This window comes from Polypterus senegalus, chromosome 10 (assembly GCF_016835505.1).
Source record: "Polypterus senegalus isolate Bchr_013 chromosome 10, ASM1683550v1, whole genome shotgun sequence".
Lineage (NCBI taxonomy): Eukaryota > Metazoa > Chordata > Cladistia > Polypteriformes > Polypteridae > Polypterus > Polypterus senegalus.
This window is the reverse complement of record NC_053163.1, coordinates 42,124,418-42,139,226: the sequence shown is the minus strand read 5'-3', so window position 1 is coordinate 42,139,226 and position 14,809 is coordinate 42,124,418. Positions and strand designations below refer to the sequence as shown.

General features: G+C 40.1%; 1 protein-coding gene across 1 annotated transcript in view; it reads right to left on the bottom strand.

The window, feature by feature from the left end:
- Window positions 1–3,137, bottom strand: part of tmlhe (trimethyllysine hydroxylase, epsilon) — a 116,784-nt gene extending 113,647 nt beyond the window's left edge. Inside the window, exon 1 of the mRNA XM_039765767.1 lies at window positions 2,876–3,137. The gene's annotated coding sequence lies outside the window, so the exon portion shown is untranslated. The remainder of the gene's footprint in view (window positions 1–2,875) is intronic.
- Window positions 3,138–14,809: the final 11,672 nt, after the last annotated feature.

Here is a 14,809-nt window from a genome sequence, read left to right as displayed (position 1 = left end):
TTAAATCCTCTGCATCATACTGGACAGCTACTTCATCATCATCAACAATATCATTCATGATTGGCGAGTACCCGTACATTTTACTGTATTTTAATTAAATGAAATTATTATGTATTTACTCTACTTATAACAAAGAAAACGCTCATGCATGAATTATAGTACATATAGCGGTAACATCGGTATTTTACATTCTTCACCGCGGTAGACATAGCAGAGCAATACAGTACTGTACAATATACGGGTGTACATTCTGTTTTAGGTAATGTATCAAGGTAATTTTTTAGGTAATGTATTAATGTATTAAGCTGAGGTTGCAACGAAATTAAAGTGCTTTGGGGGCATACTGTATTTAGGGTCAAAACTATAAAAACAGGCATTTAAAAGGCATTTTTTAACCACATCCAAAAGTAGTGGTTTTTCACAATTCACGGGTGCTCTAGGAACGCAACTCCCGTGAATTTTGGGTGTGTACTGTACATTTGACAAAGAAATAAATATATGTGTAAGTTCACCTACAGTATTAGTTCAAAATACTGTATATTAGTTAAAAAAATACAAACATACTAAAATTATATGTATATATACACATGCAAACACATACACACACACACTCTCTAGTGGGCCCCGTGGAGCTCGATTCGCATTTGCCAAAGAATACCAGAATTGACAGGTCCACCACTGCCGCCCTGTGCTTTTCACAGAAGAGAGCAGGTTCACCCTGAGCACATGTGACAGACATGAAAGGGTCTGGAGAAGCCATGGAGAATGTTTTGCTGCCTGTAACATTGTTCTGCATGACTGGTTTTGTGGTGGGTCAGTGATGGTCTGGGGAGGTACATACAGACCTCTACAGGCTGGACAACAGCACCTTGACTGCCATTAGGTATTAGGATGAAATCCTTGGACCCATTGTCAGACCCTGTGCTGGTGCAGTTGGTCCTGGGTTCCTCCTGGTGCACAACAATGCCCGGCCTCATGTGGCGAGAGTATGCAGGCTGTTCCTGGAGGATGAAGGAATTGATACCATTGACTGGCCTTCACACTCACCTGACCTAAATCCAATGGAACACCTCTGGGACATTGTTTCGGTCCATCTGACGCCACCAGGTTGCACCTCAGACTGTCCAGAAGCTCAGTGATGCCCTGGTCCAGATCTGGGAGGAGATCCGCCAGGACACCCCCCCGTCTTTGTCAGGCATGCATACAAGCACGTGGGGGCCATACAAATTACTGTGTAGGATTTTGAGTTGCTGCAATGAAATTTGGGCAAACTGGACTAGTCTGCCACATCATTTTTTTTTACTTTGATTTTTGGGGCGTCTTTGAATTCAGCCCTCTGTAGGTTGATAAAATTCATTTCCATCAAATGATGTGGCATCCTTTGTTCCTAACAATTTACCCAGTCCGTATCAGTATAGATATCCAGTAATATTTTTCCCCATTGAGATCTGATGCATTTTCAAAGTGTTTCATTAATTTTTTGAGCAGTTTATTATATATACACACACACACACACACACAATCACATATATATTGATTACCAAAGTTTAGCGTCTCAAATTTATTTTGCCATGGCTCAAAAAATGTTGTGAATATTGTACACATTTTTACATCAAAGTTTGTGTAGGGGTCACATTCTTTTATTCTGTTTTTATACTTTATGCTGCCTCTGTTACTAATTATCTATCTGCTACTTATTATTTATGTTTATCTTTATGCGTTGGCTTTATTTGGTGTGGAGAGCAAAGAAAGAATTTCATTGTACAGGGAAACGTGTCTCCTTGCTGGGCACATGACAATAAACTTGAACTTGAACATTTTATTTTCAAAGTTCAAATCTTTGAGCTACTCATTTATAAAACACTTTCTTTTCTTTCATTAATTAACAAATAGCTCAGACCTATGCCTCCTCATCCGGTTATGCTCAGACCATGCTCATTGTTGCCTTTCCCTACTCCTACCATTAAAAAAAAAAAATTCAAAAGTTTTGCTGTTGCATTTCATGACTATATAATATGAATTTTAGAACCTGCTTTATGCAATATGTTTACACTGTACAGACGCTGTTTCACATCATAGTGAAAAATATTATCTGTAACAATAAGTAAACTGAAATTGGATCACTACTTGAAAATTTACCAGTGAGTAGGTCACTTCCTTATGGGACAGAATAAAATCCATTGGAGTGTTTCCTCAGCATCAGACTGAGTTACAATATATGACATAAAAGTAAGTGTTTTCTCTGTACAAACAGCTCAGTCTTTGGGGGGAAAAAGACAAAGCCGACAAGTAGAAGAGAATGCAGTATTTGAATGACCATAAACGATCAAACAGCTGGTAATGTATTTGATTTGCCGAGACAACAAAGTCTTCATTATACTAAAAACGCATTGCGATTTCTATGTACCGTAAAATCTAGTAACAATCGTGCAGCAGCTTGAAACGTTAAAAAAACGATAATAAAACTTGCAATACCCGACATGAAATTCCAACTCATGAGTTTGAAGTGAGGAGTCCTTTAATATCGATCTTTACAGAGAAATTTTGTTCCATAACTACAAGCTATACTACATATCTTATTGTGAGCGTTTATTAGCAACATTTTATACATTTGACTACACCCTTTTTGTACCCAATATAAATACAGTCTGGTTCTAACCTTTTAGTACTAGCTTAACATTTCTAACTGTTCAGAGTCGTACACAAGTGGCTGACTACAGTTTTGTAACAAAATAAAATAATTCGCCGTAAAAGAAATGCCTAATTGAAAGACACATACAGAAAAAAAGAAATTATCATTACAGCACGGGCACACGTTAATAGACAAAAAGTATGGTATAGTGTATAAGCAAAAAAAAAAGTTTAACCAACAAACCTGTTGTACTTCTTCAAAGCCAGAGCTACAGCCTTTTCGAAAAATGATTCCGAAGGTCGTGTTCGGAATTATGCTGGATCATACATTGCTATGTACATAAGACTAACACTTCTGCCTTATGCGCTCATTAACTAATTAAACGTTTGACATCACAAATGGATACAAAGTACATTTGAGTTGCTAACATATGAATACTGCGAACTACACTAGGAAATGAGTGACGTGACATGCGATCGCATCCGCATTTGCGCAGATAAGCATAAGCAAACAAATACTGCTACGCAGATACAGCGCGGAGTAAAATGGGCGCGTGTGGTAACCTAGTCAAACTTTAACCAATCATATGTTATATTTTTCCGTCACTCACTTCTTCCGCCAATCATATATTAGAATAGTACTGTCCGTCACGTGATCATTCAGCAAATTACCAACTAGGGTTAGCGGTCAATCATTTTTGTACTTAAGCCAATTGCCTATCCGATATTTAAAAAAGAAGGCGGGAGTCAAGGAGAAACTTTGAATGTGTCGTACACTTTGTAGTTTTATTGAGCAATTACACGCGAGACGGGGTGCTATACACCTGCGACTGAAGCATACCCGTGCCAATATTTTACGGTATAGCACTTAATCGAGTGCATTATTGCGATTATACCGCTGTTTTACAACCCGTCGTTTATGATTAGCGGTTAAAAAAGATACAAAATCTGGAAAAGCGCTGGAGAGACGTGGGATTTTAATAAACACAAATACAGTTTTGTGTCAGCCCAGTTTCATTGAGTTCACTTAGACTTAAGTGTAGGCTTTACTGAATTGTGTTTGTCAAATTTATGAAAATATCTTAGGATGTTTGTTTAAAAATTCTAATGAAACAGCAGCCTACATTTGATAAGGCACACTATAGCCGGACAACAAAGAGACTACTGTTTTAAAATTTGCATACACTACCGAAGTTAAACCTTCAGTTCTAGGATACGCAAGTCTTAAGAATTATTGATATTAGTATGATTACTATTTACGTAACATTTATGTAATATACCTAATATTCAATTGCACCCCTTTCTGTATATTGAGCATTTCTGGTCCTTGTTTGCTAAGGTGTGTCAAATATTCTACAGCAGGGGTGCCCACACTTTTTCGGCTTGCGAGCTACTTTTAAAATGACCGGGTCGAAATGATCTACCTACATTAAAAATTATATATATATATATATATATACATATATATATATACTGTGTATATACATATAAATAAACTACTCCAAAAAATTGAAGGAACACTTTGAAAACACATCAGATCTCAATGGGAAAAAGAAATCCTCCTGGATATCTATACTGATATAGACTGGGTAATGTGCTAAGAATGAAAGGATGCCACATCGTTTGATGGAAATGAAAATGATCAACCTACAGAGCCCTGAATTCAAAGACGCCCCAAAAATCAGAGTGAAAAAATGATGTGGCAGGCTAGTCCATTTTGCCAAAATTGAATTGCAGCAACTCAAAATTATGCAGCACTTTGTATGGCCCCTGTGTTCTTGTATACATGCCTGACAACATCGGTGCATGCTTCTAATGAGATGACAGATGGTGTTGTGGGGATCTCCTCCCAGATCTGGACCAGGGCATCACTGAGCTCCTGGACAGTCTGAGGTGCAACCTGGTGGCATTGGATGGACCAAAACATAATGTCCCAGAGGTGTTCTATTGGATTTAGGTCAGGAAAGTGTGGTGGCCAGTCAATGGTATCAATTCCTTCATCCTCCAGGAACTGCCTGCATACTCTCACCACATGAGGCCAGGAATTGTCGTGCACCAGGAGCCACTGTACCAGCATAGGGTCTGACAATGGGTCCAAGGATTTCATCCTGATACCTAATGGCAGCCAAGGTGCCTTTGTCAAGCCTGTAGCGGTCTGTGTGACCCTCCATGGATATGCCTCCCCAGACAATCATTAACCCACCACCAAACTGCTCATGCTGAATGATGTTACAGGCAACATAATGTTCTCCATGGCTTCTCCAGACCCTTTCACTTCTGTCACGTGCTCAGGGTGAACCTGCTCTCATCTGTAAAAAGCACAGGGCACCAGTGGTGCATCTGCCAATTCTGGTATTCTATGGCGAATGCCAATCGAGCTGCATGCTGCTGGGCAGTGAGCTCAGGGCCCATTAGAGGACATGGGGCCCTTGGGTCACCCTCATGAAGTCTTTCTGGTTGTTTGGTCAGAGACATTCACACCAGTGGCCTGCTGGAGGTCATTTTGTAGGGCTCTGGCAGTGCTCATCCTGTTCCTCCTTGCCCAAAGGAGCAGATACTGGTCCTGCTGATGGGTTATGGACCTTCTATGGCCCTCTCCAGCTCTCCTAGAGTAACTGCTTGTCTCCTAGAATCTCCTCCATGCCCTTGAGACTGTGCAGGGAGACACAGCAAACCTTCTGGCAATGACACGTATTGATGTGCCATCCTAGAGAAGTTGGACTACCTGTGCAACCTCTGTAGGGTCCAGGTATCGCCTCATGCTACCAGTAGTGACACTGACTGTAGCCAAATGCAAAACTAGTGAAGAAACAGTCAGAAAAGATGAGGAGGGGAAAATGTCAGTGGCCTCCACCTGTTAAACCATTCCTGTTTTGGGGGTCATCTCATTGTTGCCCCTCTAGTGCATCTGTTGTTAATTTCATTAACACCACAGCAGCTGAAACTGATTAACAACCCCCTCTGCTACTTAACTGACCAGATTAATATCCCATAAGTTTCATTGACTTTATGCTATACTCTGATTACAAAGTGTTCCTTTAATTCTTTTCAGTAGTATATATACTGAGTATACTTTATACATAAAATATATGTTGTCGTACCTTGCATAACTGAATAACCTTTATGGCACAATAACAATTCAATACATTTATGGTCACTACAGTATTTGGATTTAATAATCTTCATGTGGGAAAAGACTCGCATAAATAAGTAGAGCCGAATAATGCAGTCAAAGAGCATTTGAATTCAGCCAAGTGAAAAATGACGTCTGTCCCATTAACTGCGATTTTAGTTCCCTCTCCTTTCTCTTTCTCAGATCGTTTTTCGGAAGGACGTCAGTTTCGTAGTTTTTATGAACAGTTCGAAAGTGCCTTTCCACATTTTTCTTCTTTGGAATAGCAATGACAGATTGACAGATCAGACAAACGCATTTCGATTGTGACATTGTGTAAAAAAATCCTCTTCCAGTTCCACATCCAGCCCATACCCTCCTCAAACATTTTTATTAAATCCCTTCTTTAGTTGATATAAATTGAAAGGCTAACTAGATCACAGCCGGAGTTTTGCAGTAGCTTGCGCGTTTGATCGTGCGTGCGGGATGACCAGTGTGTTAGAAGAAAAGAGATGTCAGACTGGCCACCCTGTATGTCAATAAAGTGGCAAATGCCATAGGGAGGATATATGATAGACTAACGTTTAAAAAAATTTTTTTGAATGCAACGCAAACTACTGCACTACCTTTGCGATCTACCGGTCGATCGCGATGTTCTACAGGGATGCGTTCCCAACATACCAACCAGTTATATACCCACAGCTGTACTTAGTGCATTGGCTGTGGATCTCATATTCTTTGGCTCTATTAGTATTACAGATTAGATAGACAACACACTCAAAACCAGTACAGGGAGGAGATGAAATTAAAATGACAAAAAAGTGATGGGTTTGAGGCATCATTTGGGTATCTCTGCACATTAACAACACTGAATTTGAGAAACATGTTACCATGGTTATATTTTCTTGGTCTAATTAAAAAATTGAGTTTAATTTATTAATCTATTTGGTATTTAATGTTTGATATTAGTTTGTATCCTGATACATGTGATATTATTTCTTTTGTAGTCTTTGAATATTTGTAAAGTATTTTGATAATCGGAAAGGTGCTATATAAAGACATTATTATTCATTTTAGGATATTTACCAACTATTCTGTAAAGCATGTGTATCGCCCCATGAGTGAGGATCATTTTGACAACTCTGTTGTTTGTCAATGCAGACATGTTAACCTGATTTTTCACATTGATTCTTTAATTAATGCTGTTGTTTTTGCAGTTGCACATATGTTAGTCAGGCTGTTCAATGATTTGACCTAACTGGAGCTTTATTAGTTGTGGGATTTTTAAGTCCATGAAATAAATCTCTATTAAAGTCAAAAGTAACATTACTTAAGCAAACGGTATAGTTTGAGATTAAAACAAGAAAGAGGTTTCTTTACAGTTCATATGAGTCCATCAGGTCCTAATGTACCTAACATATAATGCTACATTTTATGTCTAAATGACTGTGTGAGGCCTTGTTGCCAGAAATCAGGTCAGATACTAGACACTGATCTTAACAGCTTTGAGATCCTGGATATTTTATGGTCTCTTCACACATTGACAGAACCTAAAACCAACTTGGCACCCCCTAAAAAAAACCCAAAAGCAACTGCATATTAAGAGGACACTTACAATATATGCTCCAGTGTAACTGACCATAAGGCCCTCTTTATTATACTTAACCACCAGGGCTGATTGTAATTGACCACACTACACCAGACGTTTGACCACACAATACACAGCCCCTGTCTACTCTTACCCTTTGAATAATACAAGTGGAACAGCTAGAAATGTTTTCTGTCGATGGTATTTCTAGTAATGTATCTTTTATTCCAGTTTGTCGTATATTTATGCTGCAAAAGTGCTTTACATGAAAGTGGTGTCTTGTGGCCCTAAATAATATTTTTGATAAAGACAAAATTTTCTTTGACTTCTCCCTCTGCTCCACAGTTTAAAATTACATTTCAAATAATACATGCATGATTAAAGTGCACATAGTAGACTGTAAATTGAGAATTGTAATACTTAATTTGAATGCCCCCCGAAACCCCCATCCCACCCAGTTTCAGGTCAACATAATGCTTGGGACAACTAGCATCACAGATGTTTGTGATTCTTCAGGCGTGTTTCATTTCTTCATAAAATAGACACTCTTTGGTGTCCGTAGCTGTCATTGTTCAACATGAGGACAAAAGAAAATCAAAGAAGTGATTATGAGGCTGAAAAACAAGAATAAAACAATTTGAGATGTCAGTAGAATCTTCGGGTTACCTAAACAAACTGTCTGGAGTATTATTAAGAAGAAACAACGTACTGTGGCTAAAGCAGTATCAATGCATCTCTCTTTTCATCCCAAGTTACTGCGATAAATAAGCCTGCCTAAAGTAGAATAAAATTACAGCATACATGAATTTAAGTTATTAAAAAACAAAAACAAATGCACATCAACATAATTCCACTCCATTATTCTAAGTAACAGACACATAAGCAGGAATCAAGAAGCATCAAATAAGCAAAATCAAAAACTAAGTCCAACACAATTTAAAACATGTATTTTGTAAGAAATGCAGAGATAAACTTCATTTAACCCCATTTGTTGATGTAAAATAAAACTATAACGTGCAAATGTCTGGCATGGGCTAAATTAGTACAAAAATAAGACAAATTATAAAACAGTTATTTAGAAAAAAACATAATAAAACACTGAGAAATTATAATGTGAATCGTAAAACTTAAAAATCACTGAGTTTGTGTTTAACTGAGCAAATACAGATACACACCTGTGAGAAATGAGCTTTCTGCACTGGATTGAACTCATCTGATGCTCATAGTAGGTGGCGTCCATCTGCTGCCTGGCAATATGCCACTAATTGAAGTAAAATCTGAGATATATCACAATTGAGGTCATTAACAAACTTATTTTTTAAAACCATTTTTTTTCTGAAACTTCTGTCCCCTCCACTTAATATGGTTCTACAATGTACAGGCAAGAACTGTAACCTTTACAATCTTCAGTCATCTTAGATATTAAATTTAAAACACTGGTGTATATTCAGCTGATGCTAAGGTTGACCGTATCTGCTGTAAATAGTAACACACTAAACTGACCACTGCATCAACTACTGAGGCATTTACAGTACATACAGCAGAAAATATTAACAATGGACCACTATATGAAAAAATATGATAAACTACATCTATCAAAAGGGTTGTAAGTGAAAAATAAATATTTGTCACTGAAACACGTCCAAATGAGGTTAATAGAATTATGAACTCAATATCATCCATTGTAATTAACAATATAGGAAAGAAAAATAATTGATATGCATATGTTGGCTCAAAGATTACTTTTAACCTCTGTTAATACTGTAGGAATAAATAGAACACACACCTCTGTAGGAAACTGCAGTTCTGCGGTGCTCACCTCTCACAAATGTTCATTAGGTCATATAGACGAGTATAAAGAATACAGTTGGGGACGACAGAAAGGGCATAGTAACACAGTTGAAGATACCACTACAGACGGAATATCTGTAATATTTCTGATCGTGATTTGATCCAGCTTAAAAATAAGAATGTAAAATAATGTAACAGTTTATTAAATCAAAAATCTCATCAATGTAAATAGACATCATTTATTACAGAAAATGACAAAAAAAAAACATATGTTCACAACACAAATTTCATATACTATTACATATACTTGCAGTTGCAAGTTTTAATCATTTTAATTTCAAAGCAAACATACCTGCATTTTCTAAAGTGACAAACGTAATTTTGTGATTTGGTGCAATGGCAGAAGTAAGTTACCTAGTAAGCGGAGTGGTGGCTCCGAGGCTAAGGATCTGCATGGGTATCCCGAAGGTTGCCAGTTCAAATCCCCATCACTGCCAAAAAAGATCCTACTCTGCTGGGCCCTTTAGCAAGGCCCTTAACCTTCAGTTGCTCCAGGGGTGCTGTACAATGGCTGACCCTGCGCTCTGACCCCAAAGGGCATGTGAAAAAACCAAGTAATTTCCTTCGGGATTAATTAAGTTTGTTTAAAAAAAATAGGTGGAACTACAAAGCCTTAATAAACTGGCCTTAATCTTCTTCTTCTTCTTTCGGCTGCTCCCATTAGGGGTCGCCACAGTGGATCATCTTCTTCCATATCTTTCTGTCCTCTGAATCTTGTTCTATTACACCCATCACCTGCATGTCCTCTCTCACCACATCCTTAAACTTTCTCTTAGGCCTTCCTCTTTTCCTCTTCCTTGGCAGCTCTATCCTTAGCATCCTTCTCCCAATAAACCCAGCATCTCTCCTCTGCACATGTCTAAACCAAAGCAATCTCGCCTCTCTGACTTTGTCTCCCAACCAAAGGGAGACAAATCCTATCCATCTTAGTATCTTTAACTCTGCCACCTCCAGCTCTATCTTCTGCTTTCTGGTCAGTGCCAATGTTTCCAACCCATATAACATAGCTGGTCTCACTACCGTCCTGTCGACTTTCCCTTTCACTCTTGCTGATATCCGTCTGTCACAAATCACTCCTGACACTCTTCTCCACCTATTCCACCCTGCACTTTTTTTCACCTCTCTTCTACAATCCCCATTACTCTGTACTGTTGATCCCAAGTATTTAAACTCATTCACCTTCACCAACTCTACTACTTGCATCCTCACAATTCCACTGACCTCCATCTCATTTACACACATGTATTCTGTCTTGTTCCTACTAACCTTCATTCCTCTCCTCTCTAGAGTATATCTCCACCTCTCGAGGGTCTCCTCAACCTGCTCCCTACTATCGCTACAGATCACAATGTCATCAGCCAACATCATAGTCCACAGGGACTCCTGTCTAATCTCGTCTGTCAACCTGTCCATCACCATTGCAAATAAGAAAGGGCTCACAGCTGATCCCTGATGTAATCCCACCTCCACGTTGAATGCATCCGTCACTCCTACCGCAGACCTCACCACTGTCACACTTCCCTCGTACATATTCTGTACAACTCTTACATACTTCTCTCCCACTCCAGACTTCTTCATACAATACCACAGCTCCTCTCGAGGCACCCTGTCACGTGCTTTCTCCAGGTCCTCAAATACGCAATGCAACTCCTTCTGGCCTTCTCTATACCTCTCCATCAACACCCTCAGAGCAAACATCGCATCAGTGGTGCTCTTTCTTGCCATGAAACCATACTGTTGCTCACTAATCATCACCTCACTTCTTAACCTAGTTTCCACTACTGTCTCCCATAACTTCATGCTGTGGCTCATCAATTTTATCCCCCTGTAGTTACGACAGTTCTGCACGTCTCCCTTATTCTTAAATATTAGCACTTCTTCTCCACTCCTCAGGCATCCTCTCACTTTCCAAGATTCCATTAAACAATCTGGTTAAAAACTCTACTGCCATCTCTCCTAAACACCTCCATGCTTCCACAGGTATGTCATCTGGACCAACGGCCTTTCCATGTTTCATCCTATTCATAGCTGATAATCCGTTGCACTTCCTGATTGACTATCTCCACATCATCCAACCTCTTCTCTCTCTTGTTCTCTTCATTCATCAGTCTCTCAAAGTACTCTTTCCATCTGCTCAACACACTCTCCTCTTGTGTGAGTACGTTTCCATCTTTAACCTTTATTACCCTAACCTGCTGCACATCATTCCCTGCTCGGTCCCTCTGTCTAGCCAATCGGTACAGGTCCTTTTCTCCCTCCTTAGAGTCCAACCTCTCATACCACTCATCATACACCTTTTCTTTAGCCTTCACCACCTCTCTCTTTATCTTGCACCTTATCTCCTTGTACTCTTGTCAATTTTCTGCATCTCTCTGACTATCCCACTTCTTCTTCGCCAATTCTTCCTCTGTATACTCTCCTGTACTTCCCCATTCCACCACCAGATTTGCTTTTCCTCCTTCCTCTGTCCAAATGTCACACCAAGCACCCTTCTTGCTGTCACTGTCTGCTGTAGTTTCCCAGCTGTCTGGTAATTCTTCACTGCCACCCAGTACCTCTTTCACCTTCTCCCTTAATTCAACCTTGCAGCCTTAATTTTTTCAGCTTCCACCATTTGGTCCTTGGCTCTGCCCTCACTGTTTTCCTTTTCTTGTTCTCCAACATCATCCTACAGACCACCATCATATGCTGCTTAACTACACTTTCCTCTACCACCGTTTTGCAGTCTTCAATCTCCTTCAGATCAACTCTTCTGCATAGCATGTAATCTACCTGTGCGCATCTTCCTCCACTCTTGTACGTAACCCTATGTTCCTCCCTCTTCTTAATTTTACATATTCACCACAGCCATGTCCATCCTTTTGGCAAAATCCACTACCATCTGACCTTCTTCATTCCTCTCCTTGACACCATATCTACCCATCACCCCCTCATTTCCTCTGTTCCCTTTACCAACATGTCCATTGAAATACGCTCCAATCACCACTTTCTGTCCCTTGGGTACTGTGTTCATCACTTCATCCAACTCACTCCAAAAATCTTCTTTCTCATCCATTGCAAACCCAACTTGTGGTGCATATGCACTAACAACATTCATCATCACACCTCCAATTTCCAACTTCATGATCATTACTCTGTCTGACACTCTTTTCACTTCCAAAACACTCTTGACATACTGTTCCTTCAGAATAATCCCAACTCCGTTTCTCCTCCTATCCACACCATGAGGAAGGTGAGGGTGAATATTTTCGCAAACCTTTGAATACTTTCATAATACCCTCTCGGCCAAACAGGGAGGTTTCTCTAAATGTCATTGCAACTTGTCCCAAGACAGGACAAGTTGTCATTGTGAAAGTTTTCAATCCCACCTTTCTCAGGAAGGGCCAAAGTCCCAATGTAAAAATGTTCACCCCCACAGCATCCACGAGTGATCAAGGAGATTTCTGAAAATATTCTCCCTGAAGTGGTTGAGATGACACCTTGAAAGTACTCACCCCCACCATTCTCCCAAGGGGCCCTGTTGCCATTGCAAAAGTGTTCACTCCCTGGATGGGTCAAGCTGAGCTTGTAAAATTATTCACCCCCACCCTTTCCCAGAGTGGATGTGTTGCTTTGCTAAAGTATTCACTCCCACCCTTCTGCAGGGGAGGCAAAGTACTACTGCAAAAGTCTTTACCCCCAAAGCTCCCAAGAGGGGGCCGAGGAATGTTTATGAAAATACAGTATTCACCCCCACCCATCCCTGGTGTGGCTGAGATGACCTTCTCCCAAGGGGCCAAATTACCATTACGGAAGTCTTCACCTCCACCCCTCTGAAGACGGGACAAGTTGTCATTGTGAAAGTATTCACCCCTGCATTTCCTCTGGAAAAGTTTTCACTCCCTCAGCTACTAAGAGGAGTTGAGGAGGGTTTGTGAAAATATTCAACCTCATCCATCTCCACAGGGGCCAATTTACCATTAAAAAAGTGTTCACCCCTAGTCCTCCCTGAAGTGACCAAGTTGGGTTTGCAAAACTATTTACCCCCACTCCTACCCAGAGTGGACAAGTTGCCTCTGCTGAAGTTTTGTCCCCCACCATTCTCAGGAGGGGCCAAAAAACCCTGTGGGTTTGTGTCCCTCAGTTTATTTTGAGCATTTTTTATGATATAACCTAACATTTTATTTCCTTTTTAATTCGTCCGCACATTGCTTAGATGATAAAAATGTTGTGTCAACATAAACCACTAAATCATTTTTAGAGGTTGCTTCCTGTAGAGCAGTGTCTCCTATCTTGTACTGTACTTATAATTGACATTCCTAATGTATAACTGACATTCCTGTTGCACATTTCTACAGTACATAAAAATGTTGTCCTAGTTTTGGAGATTGCCCAAATCTATCTGAATTGGTTTGTGGGGGGAGCAAAACAATAAGTGGTGTAACAAACCATAGCAGGTAATCGAAAGTTGATTGGAGAGAATTAAAATCCCATCAGTAATAGCGGTAGAGATATTTGATTTAGTTTCTGTTGTGTGATCATTTTCACCAAATTGTTTAAGCCTCATAACTGTTAAGCTGACTTTGCATGCTCTGTCTTCCTGATCAACGAGCGAAGTTTTAATTGTAATGATAGTGGACTTATGGTGAAGCATGGGGTTCCAGTATCAAAGTGTTTTCATCGCATGGATCATATTTCCATAGAAGACTTGTGGTTCACTTTTTAAACTAAATACCAATGAATTATGTCAGGATCTAAGCATCACAGGCCATTTGGAGATGCCTTACCCTGTAGAGGTGAAGAACACAACATCCCTTTGCAGTTCAGGTTAACAATGTTTAACCCCTGTTTTTATTAACACATTCACCACAGTATTAAAACCAATGACAGGTGACGTAAACAACTTTGATTATCTTATTGCAGTGGCACCTGTCAAAGGGTGGGACATATTATGTAGGAAGTGAACAATCAGTTCTTGAAGGTGGTGTGTTGGAAGTTGGACAAATAGGCAAGTGTAAAGGATATGAATGACTTGGACACAAACCACACTGCGATGGCTAGCTCAGAATATCTCCAAAACAGCAGTTCTTGTGGGGTTTTCCCAGTGTGCCATGTTTAGTACCAAAGAAGGACAAAGGTCATGGGACCCAAGGCTCACTGATTCGATGTGGGGAGTGAAGGCTGTGGTCTGATTCCACAGAAGAGTTACCGGCTCTTCACAGCTGGCAGCTGGCAGACTCAACAATGGAGTAATGGGAGAAAGTGGCCTGGTCTGATGAATTGTGTTTTCTTTTTGTGGAATATCGGGTCTGTGGCTCAGCAATTAGTGGCCAATTTTAAATAAATAATCATGCCCTGATAAGGTGCAGTCTCCAATTGGGTGTGGTTGTGCACGAATGTCTTTCACAATGGGGCTAATTGGGGTACTTGGCTGGCCCCGCTGCATGTACATGCAGAAATGGGCATGTCGGATGGGCACAGAGGTGGCGGCTCGTCAAACACACACCCAATTAGAGAGGCAGTACTGCACAGGACAAGGGGGGAAAATAGACTGGCCAGGGAGAGAGAGAGAGAGATTGAGAAAGATAAGCCAGAGACAGCAGTTAAAAGGAGAGAAGACAGAGAAACGGAGAGAGAGCGAGAGGCAG